Genomic DNA, 24,178 nt, shown 5'->3' on the forward strand with positions numbered 1-24,178 from the left:
AAGGTTGAGGAAAGATTGAAGGCAAGAGGATAAGGGGACGACAGAGGATGAGATGGTTGGATGGCATCACCAGCTTAATGGACATGGGTTTGGGTGGACTCCGAGAGTTGGTGATGGACAGGGAGGCCTGGCTTGCTGCGGGTCATGGGGTCACAAAGAGTCAGACACGACTGAGCAACTGAACTGAACTGAATCCAGTTTTCCTAACAGCTTATACTGAAAAGACCATCCTTGCCTCACTGAGTATTCTTGCCTCCCTTGTCAAACATTCATTGACTGTTCATGCATGGGTTTATTTTTGGGCTCTCAGTTCTGCTAATTGCTCGATGTGTCTATTTTAATACCATTGCCATAGTGTTTATTTTTATGTATTTGGCTGCAGCAAGTCTTGGTTGCAGCACATGTGATATTTGATCTTAATTCAGCATGCTGTTCTTCGGTTGCAGCATGCCATGTTACTTACGCCATGTGAACTCCTAGTTGTGACATGTGGCAACTGTTACAGCGTGGGCTTCTCCACTTGCAGCACACAGGCTTCTCTCTAGTTGTGGTGCACAGGTTTGAGTGCACAGAGGCCTCAGTAGTTGTAGTGCATGGGCTTAGTTGCCCTGCAGCTTGTGGGATCTCAGTTCCCCAACTAGGGATCAAACTCAAGACCCCTGCTTTGGAAGGCAGATTCTTTTTTTTTTTTTTTTGAACAAAAAATAATATCTTTATTTAAGCCATTAATAGATATCTAAATACAGTCAGGTTTTTAAAATGAAATCATATGTATATAGTTGTATCCATAAAGTACACTAATCAAAATCTATACAACATTAACAGAAAATCCAAATCCAAATGAAGATATTCCTCTGAACTTCACACTTCACCAAGCATCTAAAATCACCAGTCTTTTGGTCCTTCTCTTGTACATTATTCTGTATCCACACTCTCTGCGTCGGATTGGATCCCTTGATTTTATTTCATTTTCTGTGTGACATTCTCCACAGATATATAACATCAGCTGCTACTTAGGGGGTTGAACATCCTTCTGAGTGTCCACTGTTGTCTGTAACACAGAGAAACTTCTCAGCCTTTTCAGACAGATTCCAACTTGCCTCTGTGCCGCGACCAACTTCCCTGCAAGGTGGATTCTTAACCACTGGACCACCAGGGAAGTCCCCTGATGATGTGAGCATTTTAAAGTCTTTGTTGGATTTGCTACACTATTGCTTCTGTTTTATTTTTGCTTTTTTATTATTTATTTATTTATTTTTGGCCACAAGGCATTTTGGATTTTAGCTCTCTGACCAGGGATTCAACCCACACCCCTCTACATTAGAAGGCAAAGTCTTAACCCCTGGACCCCCAGGGAAGTCTCTCCAGCTTTATTTTGTTTGTTTGTTTTTTATTTGTTTTTGTTTTGTTTTGATTTTTGCTTCGCTGGGTCTTTGTTGCTTCCCACTGGCTTTCTCTAGTTGCAGAAGTGGGGGCTGCTCTTCCTTGTGGTGTTCAGTCTTCTCATTGCAGTGGCTTCCCTTGTTGCAGAGCACAGACTCTAGGTGCATGGGCTTTGTTGCTCTGTGGAATGTGGGATCTTCTTGGGTCCGGGATCAAAACTGTGTCCCCTGCATTGGTAGGCAAATTCTTAACCACTGGACCACCAGGCAAGTACCCTCCAGTTTTGCGTTTATTTTCTCTTTTTCACTCTAAGAGTGCTTTGGCTATTAGAGATTTTGTGGTTTGACACAAATTTTAAGATTTTTTCTCTTTCTGTGAAAAATGCTATTGGAATTGCTTTGAATCTATAGATGGCTTTGGGTAGTATAGACATTTAAACAGTATTAATTCTTCCTATCCATGAACATGGGCTATCTTTCCATTTTATTAATGTCGTCTCCAATGTGTCTCATTAGTCTTATTGATTTTAGTGTATAGCTCTTTCATCTTTTTGGTTAAATTTATTCTTAATATTTTATGGTTTCTTATGCAGTTTTAATGAGATTGTTTCTTTTTTTCCAGATGTTTCCTTGTTAGTGTGTGGAAATGCAACCAGTTTCTGTAGATTGATTTTGTCTCCTGGGACTTTATTGAATTTATTAGTTCTAACAATTGTTTTTATTGGTATACTATTTGAATTTTCTATTTATAATATCATATCATCTGCAAATGGAGAAAAGTTTCTTTTTCTTTTTCTTTTTCTATTTGGATAATTTTATTTCTTTTTGCTTAATTGCTCTGGCTGGGACTTCCAGTATCGTGTGGATTAAGATTGGTAACAGAGGACATGCTTATGTTATTCCTGATCTTAGAGGAACATTGAGTGTGATGTTAACTATGGGCTTCTCATATGTGATTTATATTATATTGAGAAATGTTCCTTCTATATCCAATTTTTGAGAGTTAAAAAATTTAAGAGTGTTGAATTTTGTCCAACATCTTTTCTGCATCTATTGAGATGGTCTTATGATTTTTATCTTTCATTGCATTAATGTGGTTTATGACATTTATTGATTTACACATGTTGAACATCTTTGCATCCTAGAGATTAATTCCACTTGCTCACAGTATATAATCTTTTTAATGTGTTGTTGAATTCATTTGGCTAAATTTGTTAAGAATTTTGACATTTATATTAATCAGGGACATTGGCTTGTAATTTTCCTTTCTTGTAGTGTTTTTACATCGCTTTGGTAGCAGGCTAATGCAGGCCATGTAAAATTATTTGGGGAGTGCTCATCCTTCAATTTTTGGAAGAGTTTAAAAAGAACAGGTGTTTTTTTTGTATAAATATTAGATAGAATTCACGAGTGAAAATTTCTGAATCATTTTTTCTAGATTATCCAAATTGTTGGCCTATAATTTTCCATAGTAGTCTCTTATGATTTGTATTCTGTAGTATCAGTTTTAATGTCCTCTGTTTCCTTCCGACTTTATGTATTTGAGTCTTCTCATTTATTTTCTTGGTTAGTATAGCTTAAAGTTTGTCGTTTTTGTTTATTTTTTTTTCAAGGATGAACTCTTAGCTTTGTTAATCTTTTCTATCACTTTACTGTATTCTATTTCATTTATTTCTGCTCCAATCTTTGTTTTTTCCTTCCTTTGCTAGATTTTGGTTTACTCTGTTATTCTCTGTTAGTTCTTTGATGTGTAATGTTAAGTTGTCTATTTGAGATCTTTCTTTTATTCTTAAGTATGCATTTATCACTATAAAGTCCCCTCTTATAACTGCTTTGGATGCAGTCTATAGTGCTGGAATGTGTGTTTCTACTTTTATTTGTCTCAGAATATTTTTAATATTCTTTTTGAGTTCTTTTTTATCATTGGTTGCTCAGGAGCTTGTTGTTGAATTTCCACGTTTGTGATTTTGCCAGCTTCCTCCTACTGTTGACTTTTAGTTTCAAATAGCTGTACTAAGAAAATATATTTGATAATACTTCTATGTTCTTGAATTTGTTAAGACTTGTTTTGTTGCTTAACATGATCTATCCTAGAAAATAGTCTGTGTGTATTTGAAAAGAATATGTATTCTGCTGCTGTTGGATAAAATGTTCTGTATATGTCTTTTAGGTCCATTTGTCTATTAGGTTCTTCAAATCCCCTGTTTCAAATTAATTATCTGTCTGAATGGTGTATAATAAATTCAGGTGCTTTGACAACTGTGAGGACTTTGGCAAGCATTGCAGGAGATGTGAAGTGGCTGTAAGGATTGCTAGTGTACTCAGCAGTACCCCCAGGTCCAGTGGCTAGGGACCATGGCAGGCAGTGGCAATGGCTAGAGTCAGTGCCAGAAGTGTGCACCCAGTTGGCACTGAGGGGCCGGGTACAGGTGCCCATATATGTCAGGGACCAGTTACAAACACATATATGGTATGTATCGCAAGCCTGCATTTATTAAAACGTTCATCTAGGAGTGGATATTGCTCAAACATACTCACCTGGATATTGGCAGCATTCAGACCTTGATGGACTGTTTAACTGAGAGCACCAGTCCCTTTCTGACCATGAGCTAGAGGTCTCCCTTGATTTCTTATCATGTGGGTCTCTCCATACACAGCTCACAACGTGGCAGCTGGCTTCAACAAGATAGAGAGAGCAGGATAGGTCACCGGGGGAATCCAGAATTGTCTTAAAAACTAATCTCTTAAGTGACATCTCATCACTTTTGCCAAATTCCACTTGTTAGACTCATGTTACTAGATACACCAAAGTGTGGGAATTATACAAGGACATGAACACCAGGTGACAGGAATAATCGGTATACTTTAGAGCCTGTTACCCCAGTCCTCTGTTCCTAAGCCGGATGAGATGCTTTCTATGGACAGGGAAGGAGAGGGAGGACTCCTCCCTGGATCTGGTGCCATGAGCTATAACTGAGACGATGGAGAAGCTGGGCTCTAGTAGCCTTGGGCACATCTACAGGGAGGGCAGCATCCAGAGCCTCTGAAGGCCTGTCCTCGGTGGTGTCCCTGGAGCTGGTTCTACAGGCTCGTGAGAAATACCTGGTGTCCCCTCTCCTGCTCCATGTTCAGTGATGGCACACTGGGAGCTTAGAGTTGGCCGTGGTGGGAATGTTTATATCACAGAAGTCAACACTTTCTATTCACAGTGATTTTCCCAGAGAATAGAGTATTCATCTTTTAATACTTGCCAACACACCACTGGTGCAAGTCTCCAAAATCTCTCCTATGTCTTATGTCTCTCTTGCAGCTCTGGAGGTGAGGCTGAAGGATGGAACCCACAGCTGTGAGGGGAGAGTGGAAGTGAAGCACCGAGGAGAATGGGGCACAGTGGATGATCTGAACTGGAGCTTGGAGGAGGCAGCTGTGGTGTGCAAACAGCTGGGATGTGGAGGTGCCACTGATGCTCCCAAAGGGGTTCATTTTGGACCAGGGATTGGCCCCATTTGGTTTCATTATATTTATTGCAAAGGTCCAGAGTCAGCTATCACAGAGTGTAGTTATCCTCCTGTTAAAGATCATCGCCCTGAGAGCCATTCCCATGACAAGGATGCGGGAGCAATCTGCTCAGGTAAGCCCTGTAATCACCTGGGAGGGATTCCCAGCAGAAAAAGCCTCAGTCTCATTCACAAAATAGATATGAGAATATGGATCACAGACTTTAGAACATACTTGGATGGTGGTCTTTATACTTGGTGGTCTTTATGCTTAACCACTGGACTACCAGGGTGGTCTTTATACTTCATACCTGGATGAAGATTTCAGTCACACAGTGATTTCTTGACCATTAGGTGCTCAAAGGAATATAAGGTCTGACTTGGCCCTGTACAGAAAGTCTCCAGATCCATAATCACTGGTCCTTCCAGTCTCTGTGATGTGTCTCATAGGAGGCAGGGAGGTGAACTCAAATGTTTCATACATGTACAACTTCCAGGTAGGACCTCGACGAATTAGTTTCATCATGGTGGCTTTCTGTATTCTTTCATGAGATGGTCAGACAAGTGCAGCTACAGGATGGTATATAGGAGAGAAGCAGGCAAACAAAGTGTATTATACTCACAGGTCCTAGAGAGACAGAGATCGTAAGATGGGTACATGGGAGGGGCGAATAGACCAGGATCCACCTAGCAGTGGGGACCCAACATAGGGTGTGAATAACCCTGGAGAAGTGACAATACTGGGGGTCAGGGTGGAGTTACACTAGGAAAAGGGGGATTTCATGGGTGCATTTGAATATCACTAGGTCACAGGGGAGGACAAGAAGGGGGATTTATGGCAAGGATTTATCTCCTTACATGGGTGTACCTGCTCACCTGGGTGGGGAGGTCACATCCCGGTTGTGGGGATGTTGAGGCTGCAGGAAAACCTACAGTTTTAAATTTACAGCACTGAAGTTGGAGCAAAACTAAGGGCAGTGAGGGTAAGAAGCATGAAGTGACACATAAAAAGGGCTCAGTCCTGACTATGTGTATTTCACCTGCACTAAGGTTAAAACTAGAATGTGATTGGGTGGTCACAGTGTTTGCCAAAGATGTTCCCAGTTGTTATCAGAACGTTTGATGAATTCTCCAGGACATTAATCCCAGCAGAATAGCTGGAATTGATGAAGATATTACAGATATCACAACAAGTTCCCTAAGACACGTGGCTAGGTCTTAGGAAAGGGTCACTCAACTTGATGATATGGTTTAAAGGTGCATCCTGAGGACATCTGTAGTAGATCCTTCGCAGCCACAGCCAATCAGCTCTCTGTGTTTTGTTGGGGAAAATAACTGGAAAAGTTATCTTTTCCAATTTCACTTTTAACAGATCTTTGATGATATTCTTGAGGTCCCAAAGAAAACATTTCTTTCCTTTTTTATGAGTACTTTATTGAGGTATCACTGACATACAAAAAGCCATATGTAGTTAATACAACTTGGTGAGTGGGGAGATCAGTATACATCTGTGAAATCCCAACCACAGTCTATGCCATAAATCTCTTGATCTCCTCAAAGGTTTTCCTTCACTCTCTTTATTAGAATATTATTATTAAAATAATTATTTTAAGGGGCATTTGAATTTCAGTTAGGAGTTATTGTTTTAAGAAAACATGTTTTTTGGCATTTCCAGTTGTTGTTGTTCAGTTACGAAGTCATGTCCGAATCTTTGCAATGTTATGAGTTGCATCACACAAGGCTTCCCTGTCCTTCACTATCTCCCAGAGTTTGCTCAAACTCATGTCCATTGTGTTGATGATGCTATACAGCCACCTAATTCTCTGCCAACCCCTTCTCTTCCTACCCTCAATCTTTCCCAGCATCAGGGTCTTTTCCAATGAGTCACTCTTCCAGTAACATTCCTTAGTGTCATAATGTCTTAATCATGGTTCGAATTGCAGATGAACTTGTGAAACCCTACAGGAGGCCCTGCCTTATTTTGATGAATCAGCGTCTAAATAAAAAAGGAATGTGTTTTCTCGAAACTTTGTGTGATTTTGGAGCTTCTAATATTATCATATTTAGAAAATTGCTGTCTTGGTATTAATTCCAGTTTGGATACACTTAATAATAAACAGATTGGGTGTGCTCTGGCATTTAAACTTTGACTGTGGTTTGTACTCCCTGATTGGTAGCAGCGGTGGTTTAGTCTCCAAGTTCTTTTTGACTCTTTGTCACCCCATGGCCTCTAACCTGCCAGGCTTCTCTGTCCATGGGATTTTCCAGGCAAGAATACTGAAGTGGGTTGCCATTCCATCCTCAACCCAGGAATCAAACCCGAGTCTCCTGCACTCAGGCAGATTCTTACCATCTGAACCACTAGGGAAGTCCTATTTACCATTGCTCTAATCTAGGTTCTCAAGCTTTTATGAACACTTTCAGTTTTCTTCCATTAATCTTTGTCACCAGTTTCCTGCTACTGCCTTCTCTTTTCTATATTTTCAGGAAATGTTTTACTGATACAAAGGTAAGTCAAAGTGGCGGTGATGCAACAGAGATAAGATTAGAATAGCAGGCCTTTTCATTATTTTAGTTGAAATTGGAGTTTTGGAGTTTATTCTTCTCGATTTTAGGTGTCAGGTATGTATGAGAAATTTCAGCTTCTATAGTGGATTGTTGAAAGTGATGAAGTGTGTTTGGGAGAAATACAGAGGTAGAAAGAAATGGCTCAGAAGAATGTAGAAGAGCTTGTATGAATTAAGGAGATTTCAGGGGGTTCAGGAGAAAGATTTGGGAGGAGCTTCAAAAGTTGAAAAAGACGGGTTCAGAATGGGGAAGGGATGAAGATGCAAGGATGGCAGAAGGGAAAACTGGATCACAACCCATATCAGCTTGTACATTCACCACAGCCTCTGTGTTACCCTTCCTTCCTGCTTTCAGTCCTTTCTTCCTTCTCTTCCTTTGTCTTGATGTAGGAGTCATTTCTGAGCTCTGTGGAAGAGCTGCCATTTGAAGGTTGCAGTTTTCTCTGTGGGAAGAAAGATTTTCACAATATGTAATCTGTTATTTTAGCAAATAAAGGACTTTGCAGATATATCAATTTTTTTTTTGTATCAGATTTAGCTTATGTAGTTGTACTGTGCTCAGTCATGTCCAATTCTTTGCAAGTCCCTGAGCTGTAGCACACCAGGTTCCTCTTCCCATACAATTTTCTAGGCAAGAATACTGGATTGGATTGCCCTTTCCTTCTCCAGGGGATCTTCCCAACCCAGAAATTGGACCTGAGTTTCTTGCATTGGTAGGCAGATTCTTTATCACTGTGCCACCTGGGAAGCCCTTAGGTCTAGCATGTGTAGGGAAGGTGCCAGTTACAGACACACATGTAGTGGTGGGGACCCAAGAAGGCAACAAGGGCCTGGGTCATAGAAGGGCTCCCTGACAGCGTGGGGTACTCTAGCTCTCTGTGTGCTCTCCCATGGGGGCACTCTCTTCCCCTGGGCATGCACACTGCAGTGGGGCCTGCTGACGGGTGCCAGGCTAGTGGGATTCGAGTGCACAGTTGGAGGGTCTAGCCATGGTGCATGCATGGTGTTGGGGTCACATCTTGGCTTTAGACTAGTGTCTTGCTCTCATTCAGCCAGAGAACTGAGCTGGTTGCCAGTGCAATATTTTTCAAATATTGCTTCTGCTCAATTCCTCTTGTTTCTTTGTATCACTCTGTCTTTGGCTCTCTCTCTTCCTCCCTATATTTCAGTTTAACTTATTTTGTACTTCTTGGTCCATTTTCTGTCTCAGATTTTCTCTTCTGTATTTTTATCCTTTTATTACCCAGTGCAGTATACCAGATAATTTCTTCTGACTTATTATTCACTTCACTAATTCTTTTTCTGAGTGCAATCTGATGTGAAAGTTTAATTTCAAGAAGTATAGTTTTCATTCAATTAAGTGATTTTTAGGTTTTAAAACTTGTTCCATGCATTTTTGTCCTGCAGGTTCTTCAACAATGCATTATTATTTTTTTAAGTTTAGTACATGTGGATGTTATATATTCTAGTGTCTTATACATCTAATATGAGAAGTCTCTGTGTCTGCTACAGTGGTTTCTCTAGGTTTTCGTTAATGGACCTTGGTATCTTTGGTTTGTTTTTTTTTTTTTGAAAGGAGACTACATTGTCTCTTTTATTTACTAAAAAATTTTATACAGGTAATTGAGACATAGGATGAAGGTAATTTACTCTAGAGAAGGATTCATATTTATTTTGTTATGATTTTGTGGTATTATCAGTAGAGGTACACCTTCATACAATTACAAAAATTGATATTACTGCAACAATCCAGAGATTTCAAATTCTGAATCTAATTCTGTGCAAGACCTGCCTGTTTCAACTGGTGTCCAGCTTATTGTGGAGAATGCCTTCTGCCGGATTCTCATCTGGGTGTGGGTTTCCAATTTGATTTATGCATTCTCACCATCAAGGGCTATCAAAAAATCCACACATTTTCCTGAATGACCTAATGCCTTCAGGGCCAAAACAAATTCCAAGCTCCTGTAATTAAATGACTTTCCATTTTACCTTCAGATTTGTCCCAAATTTTTGTTCCTAACTTAGAGATGTTTAATGCTTTTCAGATAAATTTTAGTGAATTTCTTCCACTTTATTTTTAGCAGATGAAATAGCCTCAATAACCAAGCCTACCATTACTGAAATAATCTCCTGAAATTTATCACACTAATGAAATCATCTACTTGTTTATTTGTATCATCAGCAGGTAAAAGCTATATGAAGGCTGGAAGTTTGTCTTACTGTTTTCAGAATTTATAGAACTGAGCACAGGGCCTGTCTCCCAATAGGTAATTCTATATTAAATCTATTTGCAGGGCAGGAATAGAGATGCAGACACATAGAATGTACATGTGGACCTGGAGAGGGAAGGGGAGGGTGGAATTAACTGGGAGATTAGGATGGACATATATACACTACCATGTGTGAAATAGCTAGCTAGCAGGAACTTCTTGAATAACACAGGGAACTCAGTTCAGTGCTCTGTGATGACCCAGATGGGTGGGGTTGGGGGCTGTGAGAGGTCCAAGAGGGAGAATTTATATGTATGTGTGCATGTGCTCAGTAGCTAATTTGTGTCTGACTCTTTGAGATCCAATGGACTGTAGCCCACCAGTCTCCTCTGTTCATGGGATTTCCCAGGCAAGAATAATGGAGTGGGGTGCCATTTCCCCCTCCAAGGGATCTTCTTCCCCTCCAGGGATCGAACCCACATCTCCTGTCTCCGGCACTGGCAGGCAGATTCTTAACTACTGAGCCAACTGGGCTACATGTAGCTGATTGGCTTTGGTGTGCAGCAGAAATTAACACAACATTGTAAAGCAATTATACTCCAATAAAAAAAGTAGCTTCTTGTGTATTTTTAGGATCCTGTTTCAATCCTTACTCTCACCTCAGTGTTGGGTTCTAAAAAAATCTCTGAGTAACCATCATAGGAGATTTGTGTGCATCTACTGTCTCTTTTATCTATTTCCCATTTATCTTTATTTCCTTCCTAGATGAGACTCCACAGGTCCATGGAGTGAACTGTGTCCCTCCAAAATTCATGTTGAAGCCCTACCTCCTACAGTGACTGCATTGGAGACAGGGCCTTTAGGAGGTAACTGAGGTCAAATAAGGTCATAAGGATATGGCCCTAATCCAATAAGCAACATTGTAAGAAGGGGAAGAGACAGATCTCAGTCCCTCTCCCTGGGTGCCCATGTTCTAGGAATGGCCAGATGAGCACACAGCGAGGGAGCCGTGGCCTGTAAGCCAACAGAAGAAGACTCAGAATGAGCACTGCCTTGACTGTACCCTGATATTGGACTTACCAGCCTCCAGAACTGTGATAAGATAAATAAATTTCTGGTGATTAACCAGCCAGGCGGTGGTATTTTGTTCTGGCTGCCTGCCTGAGCCGACCACACCAGGAACTTCTCCAGTTCAGTATTTGCCCAGATGTTCCTTCTATGATGCACTACTTCTGTTCCAGAGTGAAGCATATATGGCTGGGAGTAGACCTAGGCAGTGTGAATCGTGCCCCAGGGACTAAGTCGCATAAGATGATAAGAAAAACTCTCATTTTCTGACCTGAATTCAAAGATGTGCAACAAATTACTGATGATCTTGGCAGCTTAAGTCAGCAAACACCTAGTATCTCACACTTTCTGTGGGCCAGGAATTGGCATGGCTTATCTGGGTCCTCTGACTCATGATGTCTCACAAGGATGCAATAATTTGAAAGTTCACCTGGGGTGGATATCACCCAAACATACTACCTAGATGTTGGCAGCATTAAGGCCTTGGTGAACTGTTGAACTGAGAATCTCAGTCCCTGACTGGAGTTGGCTAGAGGCCTACCTCCTTTCCTTGTCACGAGTGTCTCTTCATATGCAGCTCACAACATGGCAACTGGTTTCAACAGAGCAAAAGAGACAGCAAGATAAGTCAACAAGAGAGAAACCAGAGTCATTGTGAAGCTTAATCTTTTAAGTGATATCTCATCACTTTTGCCAAATTCCATTTGTTAGATGCATGTTACTTGGTACATTTGAGTGTGGAGATTACACAAGAACATGAACACCAGGTGGCAGGAATAATCAGGACACTTTAGAGCCTGTTACCCCAGCCCTCTGTTCTTAAGCTGGATGAGATGCTCCCTGTGGACAGGGAAGAAGAGGGAGGATTCCTCCCTGGATCCTGGGCCATAAGCTGTAACTGAAACAGGGAAGCTGGGCCCTAGTAGCCTTGGGCACATCTACAGGGAGGGCAGCATCCAGAGTCTCTGAAGGCCTGTCCTCGGTGGTGTCCCTGGAGCTGGTTCTACAGGTACGTGAGAAATACCTGGTGCCTCCCTTCATGCTCCAGGTTCAGTGATGGCACATTGGGAGCTTAGAGTTGGCTATGTGGGAATGTTTCCACCACAGAAAACATCAAAGGTTACAGAGAGGGATATTTTTTTTTCAGAGAAAATGTTTTCATTTTTTAATACTTGCCAGTATATTACTACATGATCTCCTAAAATCTATCCTGTGTCCCATGTCTGTGTCTGTCTTGCAGATCTGGAGGTGAGGCTGAGGGACGGAGCTCACAGCTGTGAGGGGAGAGTGGAGGTGAAATACCAAGGAGAATGGGGCACAGTGAATGACCACAATTGGAGCATGGAGGAGGCAGCTGTGGTGTTCAGACAGCTGGGATGTGGAGGTGCCATTGCTGCTCCCAAAGGGGCTAAATTTGGACCAGGGATTGGTCCCATTTGGTTTCATCGTATTTTCTGCAAAGGGCCAAAGTCAGCTATCACAGAGTGTAGCTATCTTAGTGTTAAAGACCACCGTCCTGAGGACCATTCCCATGATAAGGATGCTGGAGCAGTCTGCTCAGGTAAGTCCTGTCTGGTCTGGGAGAGGGTCCCCAGAAGAAAAAACTTTTAGTCTCATTCCCAGAGTAACTATGAGACTATGGATCACAGCCTTTAGAACATACTTGGGTGAAGATTCTACTCACACAGTGAGTCCTAGAGCATTAGGTGCTCAAAGGAACATAACGACTTGCTTGGCCCTAAAGTCTCCAGACCCATAGTCACTCATCCCTCCCATCTCTGTGATATGTCATAGGAGACACAAAGAAGAGCTCAAATGCTTCATACACATGCTACTTCCAGGTGGACCCCTATGAATTAGGTTCATCATGGTAGCTCGTTGAATTCTTATTTGAGATGATCAGACAAGTGTGACTACAAGAGGGGATGTAGGAGAAGGGCAGGCAAACATAGTTCATTATACTCACAGATCCTTGAGAGGCAGCGTACCATCAGGTGGGCACATAGATAAGGTAAACACAGAACATGCTCAACCAAACAGTAGTGACCCAAAATGGGGTGTGAAGACCCATGAACAAGTGACCGTGCTGGAGGTCAGGGTGGAGTTACATAAGGAAACGGTGTGAGGGGATTTCATTGCTGCATTTGAACATCACTGGGTCACAGGGGAGGAGAAGGTGTGGGATTTGTGTCAGGGGCTAGTCTCATCACACTGGTGGTGCTCACCTGGGTGGGGAGCTCACACCCTATTTGTGGGATGTTGAGGCTGCAGGAAAACCTGAAATTTGACAATTGTAACACAGAAGCTGGAGAGGAACCTGAAATGATACATAATAAATGCTTAATATTGTCTGAATGTATTTGATCTGAGCCAGAGTGGCTGCTAAGGTGACTCCTTTTATCCTTCTTTATTCTGAGGCTTTATATCTGTCTCAGCTCTGTAGGTCTGGGAGAGGTGAAACTGAAGCACGACTTATGAGTTGCCCCACATGGCCAGGACCCTGGTTATTCAGCCTGCTTTGACATTGCCGTAAAGAGGAATTCTCTTGGCATCGAATAACGCTGGTTTGGGGATGGAATGATGCTGGCAAAATGAGGATGTCTTTGTGTTGCTATAATTTCTTAAGAGGACTTAGATATGCCCAGGACTGTATTTCTTGGTGGATAGTTGTTGAATTGTTGATCTTCCTAGGGTGATGGAGGCTGCTCTCTACTACATCACCATTTTCATGATGTCACTTTACAGGCTTTTATTCTTTAAAAGAGTGGTTTTGAATATAGAGTTTTAGATTGGCATTTTTCTATAGCACATCTAAAGCTTTTATCTATATTGGCTTCTCATGTTCTTAGCAACTTCCATGTTAGTGTAGATGATTTTCAATTTGAGGTAATGTATGCTAAGTCTCACTACGAACAAAGCTAGTGGAGGTGATGGAATTTCAGTTGAGCTATTTCAAATCCTAAAAGATGATGCTATGAAAGTGCTGCACTCAATATGCCAGCAAATTTGAAAAACTCAGCAGTGGCCACAGGACTGGAAAAGGTCAGTTTTCATTCCAATCCCAAAGAAAGGCAATGCCAAAGAATGCTCAAACTACCACACAATTGCACTCATCTCACATGTTAGTAAAGTAATGCTCAAAATTCTCCAAGCCAGGCTTCAGCAATACATGAACCGTAAACTTCCAGATGTTCGAGCTGGTTTTAGAAAAGGCAGAGGAACCAGAGATCAAATTCCCAATATCCGCTGGATCATCGAAAAAGCAAGAGAGTTCCAGAAAAACATCTATTTCTGCTTTATTGACTATGCCAAAGCCTTTGACTGTGTGGATCACAATAAACTGTGGAAAATTCTGAAAGAGATGGGAATACCAGACCATCTGACCTGTCTCTTGAGAAACCTGTATGCAGGTCAGCAAGCAACAGTTAGAACTGGACATGGAACAACAGACTGGTTCCAAATAGGAAAAGGAGTACGTCAAGGCTGTATATTGTCACGCTGCTTATTTAACTTATATGCAGAGTACATCATGAGAAACGCTGGGCTGGAAGAAACACAAGCTGGAATCAAGATTGCCGAGAGAAATATCAATAACCTCAGATATGCAGACGACACCACCCTTATGGCAGAAAGTGAAGAACTAAAGAGCCTCTTGATGAAAGTGAAAGAGGAGAGTGAAAAAGTTGGCTTAAATCTCAACGTTCAGAAAACTAAGATCATGGCATCTGGTCCCATCACTTCATGGGAAATAGATGGAGAAACAGTGGAAACAGTGTCAGACTTTATATTTTGGGGGGCTCCAAAATCACTGCTGATGGTAATTGCAGCCATGAAATTAAAAGACCCTTACTCCTTGGAAGGAAGGTTGTGGCCAACCTAGATAGCATATTTAAAAGCAGAGATATTACTTTGTCAACAAATGTCCGTCTAGTCAAGGCTATGGTTTTTCCAGTGGTCATGTATGGATGTGAGAGTTGGACGGTGAAGAAAGCTGAGTGCCGCAAAATTGATGCTTTTGAACCGTGGTGTTGGAGAAGACTCTTGAGGGTCCCTTGGACTGCAAGGAGATCCAATCAATCCATCCTAAAAGAGGTCAATCCTGGGTGTTCATTGGAAGGACTGATGTTGAGACTGAAACTCCAATACTTCGGCCACCTCATGCGAAGAGTTGACTCATTGGAAAATACCCTAATGCTAGGTAGAATTGGGGGCAGGAGGAAAAGGGGACGACAGAGGATGAGATGGCTGGATGGCATCACTGACTCGGTGGACATGGGTTTGGGTAGACTCCGGGAGTTGGTGATGGACAGAGAGGCCTGGCATGCTGCAATTCATGGGATTGCAAAGAGTCGGACATGACTGAGTGACTGAACTGTCCTGAACTGCGTAGTGTTACACAAGGAAAAGGCAAGGGAAGACTTCACTGTTGCATTTGAATGTCACTAGGTCACAGGGAAGGATGAGAAGAGGAATTTGTAGCAGGGAATAGACTCACCACTCTGGTGCACCTGATTGTCTGGGTGGGAAGCTCACATCCTGTTTGTATGGATGTTGAGGCTGCAGGAAAACTGAAATTCAACAATTATGACACAGAAAGTGGACAGTGGGGTTAAAAGAACTTGAAATGATATATAATAAGGGATCGATTCTTTCTGTGTTATTTGACCTGAGCCAAGGTGGAAACTAGAACCTGACTGAGGGGGGTCACAGTATTTGCAATAAATGTTCCCAGTTGTTTTCAGAGTGTTTGATGTATTTCCAGGGTATACGTGTGTGAGTGCTCATTCACTTCAGTTGTCGAATTTGACTTTGCAACCCAATGGACTATAGCCCACAAAACTCCTCAGTCCATGGGATTCTCCAGGCAAAAATATAGGCCCTCATCTAGGGGATTCTCCCAGTCCAGGGACTCAACCTGTGTCTCCTGTGTTGCAGGCAGATTCTTTACCACTGAGTCATCAGAGATGTCCTTCCAGGGTATAAACCCACCACAATAGCTGGAATAAGGAAGATAATATCAGATATCATGGCAAAGTCCCTAATAAAAATGGTTGGGTCTCAAGAAAGTATTCTCCCAGCAGTTGAGGTGGTGGGACAGGGGAGCTCTGAGGACATCTGCAGTAGGTCCTGAGCAGGCATAGCCAATCAGCTCTCTGTGTTTTATTGGGGAAGATCATTTGAAAAGTGATCTTTTCTGATCTCACCTTTAGCAGATCTTTGATGATACTCTTGAGGCTGTTAAGACAACAGTCCTTTTCTTTTTAAAACTCCTTTATTACAAATAAAAGAAAAAATAAATAAAACTCCTTTACTGAGGTATGATTGACATACCAAAAGCTGTACATAGTTAATAGTTACAACTTTTGAGTTTGGACATCAGTATATATCTGTGTAATCATTACCATAGTCTATGCCATAAGCCTGTACATCTCCTCAAAAAGTTTTCCTTCATCCTCTTTATTACCACGTTATGATTAAAAAGAATTATTTGCAAAGGGCACTTGATTTCATTTAAGAATTATTAGTTTAAGGAAACTTTTTTTCTAACATTTCAAGTAACTGTCCTTATGGTCACAATGTCATAATCATGGTTCCAACTGTGGATCAACTTGTGGAAACATTACAAGCAGCCCTGCCTTATTTTGAATAATCAGCCAGTGAATGAAAATAGACTGAGTTGTTGAAATTTTGAATAATATTGGAGCTTCTAATATTGCAGTTTTAAGAAAAGCTATGTTTTGATATTAACTCCAGGTAGGATATACTTTAAAATGTAAGGATTTGAGAGTGCTCTGGCATTTAAACCCTGACTGTGGTTTTTACTCCCTGATGAGGTTGCTCTAACTTAGGCTCTGACATTTTTATGAACTGTTCCAGTTTCCTTCTATTAATTTTAGTCGCCAGTTTCCTCCTCCAGGGATCGAACCCAGGTCCTGCATTGCAGGCAGACCCTTTACCATCTGAGCCAGCAGGGAATCTTTTTAAGTACTGGAGTATGCCGCAACTGTTGAGCCTGTGCTCTAGAGCCCGAGAGCTACAATTAATGAAGCCCACACACCCTAGAGCCTGTGCTCCACAACAAAAGAAGCCACTGCAGTAAGATGCCCCAACACTGCTACTAGAGAGTAGTCCCCCACTCACCATAACTAGAGCAAAGCCCAAGTAGCTATGAAGACCCAGCACAGCCAACATGAAAAATTAAATATATATTCCTACAATGAGAATAATTAGAACCAAGAAAACATAGAACAAATAGCAGGCCAGCACACTTAAACCCAACTATATCAATAATTACATTAAATTTAAATAATTTAAATACTCCAAATAAAAGCAAGATGATAAGACTAGATAAAAACGTGTGGATAAAACCATAAAGTAAAGTGAAAATGAAAGTGTTAGTGGCTCAGTCATGTCCTCCTCTTTGCAACTCCATGGACTGTAGCCTGCCAGTCTCCTCTGTCCATGGGATTCTTCAGGCAAGAATACTGGAGTGGGTTGCCATTCCCTTCTCCAGGGGATCTTCCCAACCCAGGGGTAGAACACTGGTTTCTGGCACAGCAAGCAGATTCTTTACTGTCTGAGCTATTAGGGAAGCCCTGTAAAACCATATGCTGTCTATAAATATGTATGTTTAAATATAAGCACAGAAACAAATTATTAATAAAGAGGTAAAAATTATACACCATGCACAAAGCTGTAGTGTTTATATTAATATCATACAAAGTAAGACTATAGGGCAAAGAATATATTCAGAGAGAAAGAAGAAATATTTTATGATGATAAAATACGAAAGAAATTTATCAAAATTAGTGGGCTAACATTAAAATGGTGGCTAGAAGAAAATTTGGAAAACTGATGCTTCCTTGATGCCTACATTAGAATAAAATCCAAAGCTAAATGAAATGATCTAAGATTCCATTTCATGGATCTACAAAAATAACGGCAAATAATAAGCGAAAAAGGGGAACGAAAACTGAGAACAGAAATCAATTAAATAGAAAGCAAACATACAATGAAGAAATCAACAAAGTCAACTGGTGAATTTAATGATATGAGATATGAGCACATTTTACTCAGTTTCAAAAATTTAGGCAAAATAGGCCAAGCCCTTGAAAAGCACAACTCACCAGAACTTGATACCAAAAAAAGGAAAATCTGATCAGTCCTATATTTGTTAAAGACATAGATTCAATATTATAAAAACTTTCCACAAAGAAAATGGCAACCTTCAATGGCCAGCACTTCCAGAGGGCTCAGAAATGACTCCCACATCAAGATAAAGGAAGAGAGGGCAGGAAGGAAGGATACACTGAGGTTGTGGTGAATGTAGTAGTTGACCTGGATCATGAACCCACCTCCTGTAATCCTTGCATCTTCGTCCCCTCATCATTTTGCACTTCTGTACCGCAGTCCTTCTCAGCTTGTGAAGCCATTCCAAGCCTTTGTCTTGAAGCCCTTGAAGTCCACTTTTTAATTCAAACAAACTCCTGTACATTCTTCTCAGGTGATTGTTTCTACTCTGGATTGCTCCTACTTCACTTCCAACAATCCACTGAAGAGGCTGAGATTGCTCTTCCATACCTGACTCCTAAGACTGAGAGGAATAAACTCCCAGATTTCAATTCCAGTGAGAAAACTGAACAGATGTGCTATTCTATTCTTATCTCTTGTGCATCACCACCGCTTTGACTTACCTTCACATTATTAAACCATGTCTGAAAATAGAGAAAAGACAGATGAGTAGGAGGAAATTGGTGACAAAGACATTAGTAGAAGTAAACTGGAATTATCCATAAATGTATGAGAGCCAAAGTTAGAACAATACTGGTCAGGGAGTACAAACCACAATCAAAGTTTAAAAGTTCAAATTTTTTTATTTTAAAATGCATCTTAACTGAAATTAATATCAAGATATCAATTTTCCTAAAATGATCACTAGAAGCTCCAGCAGCACACAGTCCATTTTTACTTAGATGCTGATTTATCAAAATAAAGCAGAGCCTCCTGTAGTGTCTCCAGAAGTTTATCTTCAGACGAAACCATGACTAGCACATTGTGCCAATAAGGACTGTCACTTGAAATGTTGGAAAACATTAAGGCTTTCTTAAAGCGAAAATTTTTGACTGAAAGTCAAATCTCCTTGAAAATAATTTTTTTGAGAGTAATACTGTAAAAAAGAAGGTGAATGAAAACTTTTGAGGAGATGAACAGGTTTATTGCATAGGTGTTGTAATGGTTTCACAGATGTATACTGATTTCTGAACTTATCATATTGAAAACATTAAATATATACAGTTTTTGTATGTCAATAATGCCTGGATAAAGTAGTTTCTAAAAAGAAAATTGTTTTCTTAGGAGTCTCAGCTAGCATCATCAAAAATCTGCTGAAGGTGCGATTGGAAAAGATCACCTTTCCATCAATCTTCTCCAACATAACACCAAAGAACTAACTGGCTGTGGCTCTTTGGGACCCCCTGCAGATGTCCTCAGGGCTCCCAGGTCCCACCATCCCATCAAGTGGGGTGACCCTTTCCTGAGACTCAACCACCTCCTTCGGGGAATTCACTGTGATTTCTGACTCTTCCTCCAATCCAGCTGCTCTGATGGATTAATGTCCTGGCCATCTCATCCACCATTGTGATAACAACCGAGATGTTCTCGGTTCCTGAGACCACCCATTCACCCTCCAGTTTCACTGCTGTCTTTACCACCTTCAATTTGGCACAAGTCAGTTACATTTAGACAGCACTGAACACTTCTTATGAGTCACTTCAGGTTCTTTCAGCGTCACTGACTTAGCACTTGCTTTTTGTTTGTTTGTTTGTTTTCTATTTTTTAACTTTACAATATTGTATTTGTTTTGCCATACATTGACGTGAATCCACCATGGGTTCCAGCTACTGTGGTATAAATTTCAAAGCTTCATATTTTTCTGCAGCTTCAACATCCCCACAAAAGGATATGAGCTCCCCACCCAGGTGAGTAGGTGCACCAGTGTGATGGGACTATCCCCTGCCAGAAGTCTCCCTTCTTACCACCCCTGACCTGACTGACTGTGACCTAGTGACATCCAAACACACCAGTGAAATCCGCTCATGTCTTTTCCTTGTATAACTGCATCCTGGCCCACAGTATTGTCACTAGTCCCTGGATCTGCACGCCCCATTTTGGTTAAGACTGCTAGGTTGAGCTTGTTCTATTGGCATCTCCCCATGTACCCACCTGATGGTACTCTGTCTTTTTCATAGGACAGATGATAATTCCTAGGAACTATGAATACAATAAAATTTGCTTGCCTGCATCTCTCCTATAAACCATCCTGTAGCTGCACTTCTCAAACAATCCTAAGAAAGAATAAAAAGCAGCTACCATGATGAAACTAACTCAGACAGGTCCAACCCAGAAGTTGGTCTGGAGCCTTTACTGTTCAAGTCCAAGCAATTCCTTCTGCTCCCTTGAGCACCCAGTGCTCTAGGAATCATGTGGGACTGGAGTCTTCACTCAAGTAGACTCTAAAGGCTGTGATCCACATTCTCACATAGTTATTCTGGGAATCAGAGCAAAGCTTTTCCTGCTAGGGACCCACACCCAGACCAGGCAGGACTCACCTGAGCAGACTGCTCCAGCGTCCCAGTCATGAATGAAGCCATAATTACTTAAGTCTGTAATACTAGAATGCTGACATTCAGTGAGAGTTGACTCTGTTCCCTTGCATAAAACATAACTAAACCAAATGGGGCCAGCTGCTGGTCCAAAATAAGCACCTCGAGGAGCTTCAATAGCAGCTCCACACCCCAGCTGTCTGCACACCACAGCTGCCCCCTCCAAGCCCCAATTATAATCATTCACTGTGCCCCATTCTCCTTGGTGCTTCACTTCCACTCTCCCCTCACAGCGGTGGGCTCCATCCTTCAGCCTCAGCTCCAGAGCTGCAAGAGAGACACAGACACAGGACACAGGGGAGATTTTAGGAGACCAGGCAATGGTATAAATATTTTAAAAATGAGCTGACAGGAAAAATTCCCTATATATAGTATTTGTTGACTTCTGTGGTACACATATTCCCACCGTGGCCAACTCTAAGCTCCCAGTGTGCCATCACTGAACATGGAGCAGGAGAGGGGACATCAGGTATTTCTTAGGAGCCTGTAGAACCAGCTCCAGGGACACCACCGAGGACAGGCCTTCAGAGTCTCTGAATGCTGCCCTCCCTGTAGGTGTGCCCAAGGCTACTAGGGCCCAGCTTCCCCGTCTCAGTTACAGCTCATGGCCTGGGATCTAGGGAGGAATCCTTCCTCTCCTTCCCTGTCCATAGGGAGCATCTCATCCAGCTTAGGAACAGAGGGCTCGGGCAACAGGCTCTAAACTGTCCTGATTATTCCTGCTGCTTGGTATTCATGTCCTTGTGTAATCCCCCCACTTGTGTGTATCTAGTAACATGAGTCTAACAAATGGAATTTGGCAAAAGTGATGAGATTTCACTTAAGAGATTAGAATTCAAGACGACTCTGGTGCTTTCTGAAAATCTGCTTCCTGGGTTATTATCCAAAGTTCAGGTAGAATAAAATCCCGTTTTTCTCCTTAACAAAATTGTTAATTGAATTTTCATCGACATGCCTAACACCGGTGATTAGGAAAGTAAACTGCATTTCAATTATATAATAAAATAATTGTAGGATTTTATATGTTATCCCTAGAATATCCTATTTTTTGTAATTCCATCAATACAATGGACTTCCCAAGCAGTGCAAAGAATCTGTGTGCCAGTGCCAGAGACAAAAGAGATGCAGATTCAATCCCTGGGTCAGGAAGATTCCCTAAGGAGGGCATGGCAACCCACTCCAGTATTCCTACCTGGAGAATCCTATTGGACAGAGAAGCCTGGTGGCTACAGTCCATGGTGTCACAAAGAGTCAGACACAATTGAGTGCACACACACATCAAAACAATAAAAAATTTTTACTGTGTAAAAGCAACATAATTAACAATATTAATATGTACAGATGTGCAAAATATATTGTTAACTTTTAAAAACATGTTACAAAAATATTATATATTGAATTATCTAATCTTGGGGATCTACATTATTGTGTATAATAACATCAATTATACTTCAAGGAATAACTTTTCAGCAATGCCCTTCATGGATTTCCTGGTAAAAACTCCTGTAACGTCTGCCCAGCTCAGAAATCAACAAATACTCACAAATGCCTAGACTATTGTATTATAAGGAGCAAGTTCAATGTCATATGAAGTAGAAGAAGAAAAATTTTAGTAGGAAAACACTGAACAGCGTTGTTTCAGGAAAAATAAAAAGAATAATTCCTTTGGCAAAATGATCTTGTTTCATAAGCAACATCTCAGGAAACTTCCAACAGTTTTCCTGGTAAGTGCAGGGCCTTGCATCAGAACACATGTTATCTCTCCCCTCAGGGGTCAAAACCCACCTCTGCCCTCCAGAGCCCTCAGGAGAAGACACTTCATCAGCATCTACCCAGCACTGGAGGAGCAGAGACATAGAGGGAGGGGGCTTCCGAAGGAGAGCTGTGAATTGGAGGCTGAGTCTAGAGGATAACAGTGAGCTCTGAGAGGAGACAGGGCTGCACTGAGTCTCAGCATACCAGTACCCACATCTGAGAGAGCCACCTTCTCCAGGCTGGAGACCAGATTCTCTGCAGCACCAGCCCTCACTGGTTGAGAGGATGGCTTCCCCGTCCTCTCACTCGGGGGAAACCAGCTCCAGGGAGGGACAGGAGAGAGCACAGAGAGAAAGAGCTCCCTACAGAGTCACAGCAGATCCTGGGAGGGGAAAGGACCATCCCAGGCCCCCAGCACATCAGGAAACAAGTCACAGGGACCGGCGCAGGTGCTTTGGAACTTATACACCTCGGGCTGCACACCAACTAAACTCTACAGGCAAGAGGTCCTCTCTCCTGGCTGCGGGCTTCTCTGCTCCACAATGGCCACCTGGTGGGGACAGGTGAGGCCAGCAGGTAGAGCCTCTCACAGAGCCCAGTGCTGGCAGACACAGGAACAAGCAGAGGGGAGCCTGGGGGATGGGGGAGAGGAGTCAGAGAGAAGCAGGCAGGTGCATGATTGTCTCTGATCTGCAGCAGCCATGACACGCAGGCCTGTGGGACCCTGTGTGCTTCACAGACCAACAGACTCAGTCCCTGCTCAGCAGCCCCATTCCTCTCACACAGACCGGCTCCACACACCCTCACACACAAATAGATACAAGCCCCTCACACAGTCCACACATACACACACACACGCTCTCACACACTCCTCACACACTAACTCCTCACACACCCTCACACACACACTCACAAACCCCTCACATACTCCATACATACCCTCACACACACAAACTCTTCACATGCTAACAAAACACACTCTTCACACCCTCACACACACACAAACCCTCACACACTCCTCACTCATCCCCCCACACACACTCTCACACACAAACTCCTCATACACCCTCACACATCCTCACACACAGACACACACAAGCTCCTCACACACTCCACATACACACAAACACACCCTCACACACTCCTCACATACCCCTGCAAACACACATACCCTTGCACACAAACACAAACTCCTCACACCCTCCACACACACACACACCCTTACACACACACACCCTCTCTCACACACACACACTCACTCACTCATCACACACACCCGCAAACACATATATCCTTGCACACAAACACAAACTTCTCACACACAGACATACCTACATACACACACACACAAGCACAGAGCATACAGGAGCACAGACACAGGAAACACGGGGACCCAGGGGCAGTGCTCACACACCAGGCACGTGGAGTGTGTGGGAACAGCCCGGAGTCCCAGCCAAGGTCAGTTGCTGGACACACTGGGAGCCACTGGGACTCCTAGAAGCTCCCTGAGAACACGGGAGACAGTGGAGGGACTCAGGCTGACCCAGCTCGGTCCAGACCAAACCTCACTGCTCTGTAAAATCTGCCGCTACAACCAGCGGACCCCCCACAGGAGAAGGACCAGTGTTCACAGTCAGCGTGGCTCCTCTTTGGTCAAAAACACTGAGATTCGGCTCCAGAACTACAGACACCTTTGCCTTCACCAAGGCGTCAACTCCCTGCTGTGGACTCAGGACAGCGGGGCAGCTCTTACCTTGACCACCCACCATAGTGCCGAGGAGGAGGACACAGAGTTCCGGGAGGGAGAGGTGTCTGCTCAGAGCCATCCTGACCCCACGTCCCCAAGATCACAGTCCCAGCTGCAGGATCAGCCTGTGAGGAGGCGTCAGGGTGCCGACCGGGGTCTACATAGACCACCCCCTACATCCTCCCTCCTGAGAGCCAATAGCGACACCTTTCACCATTTCAGGCACTATCGGAGGCTGCATCTGCCCCTTTCTGAAGCTCAGACACCAATGAGCTTCTGAATCTTCCACA

General features: G+C 42.4%; 1 pseudogene; it reads right to left on the reverse strand.

The window, feature by feature from the left end:
* Window positions 1-868: 868 nt before the first annotated feature.
* LOC145545727 (DNA-directed RNA polymerases I, II, and III subunit RPABC4 pseudogene) lies at window positions 869-20,362 on the reverse strand (annotated as a pseudogene).
* Between the last annotated feature and the right edge of the window lie 3,816 nt (window positions 20,363-24,178).

Source organism: Giraffa tippelskirchi, chromosome 4 (assembly GCF_054371585.1).
Source record: "Giraffa tippelskirchi isolate mGirTip1 chromosome 4, T2T-mGirTip1v1.2.pri, whole genome shotgun sequence".
Taxonomy (NCBI): Eukaryota; Metazoa; Chordata; class Mammalia; order Artiodactyla; family Giraffidae; genus Giraffa; species Giraffa tippelskirchi.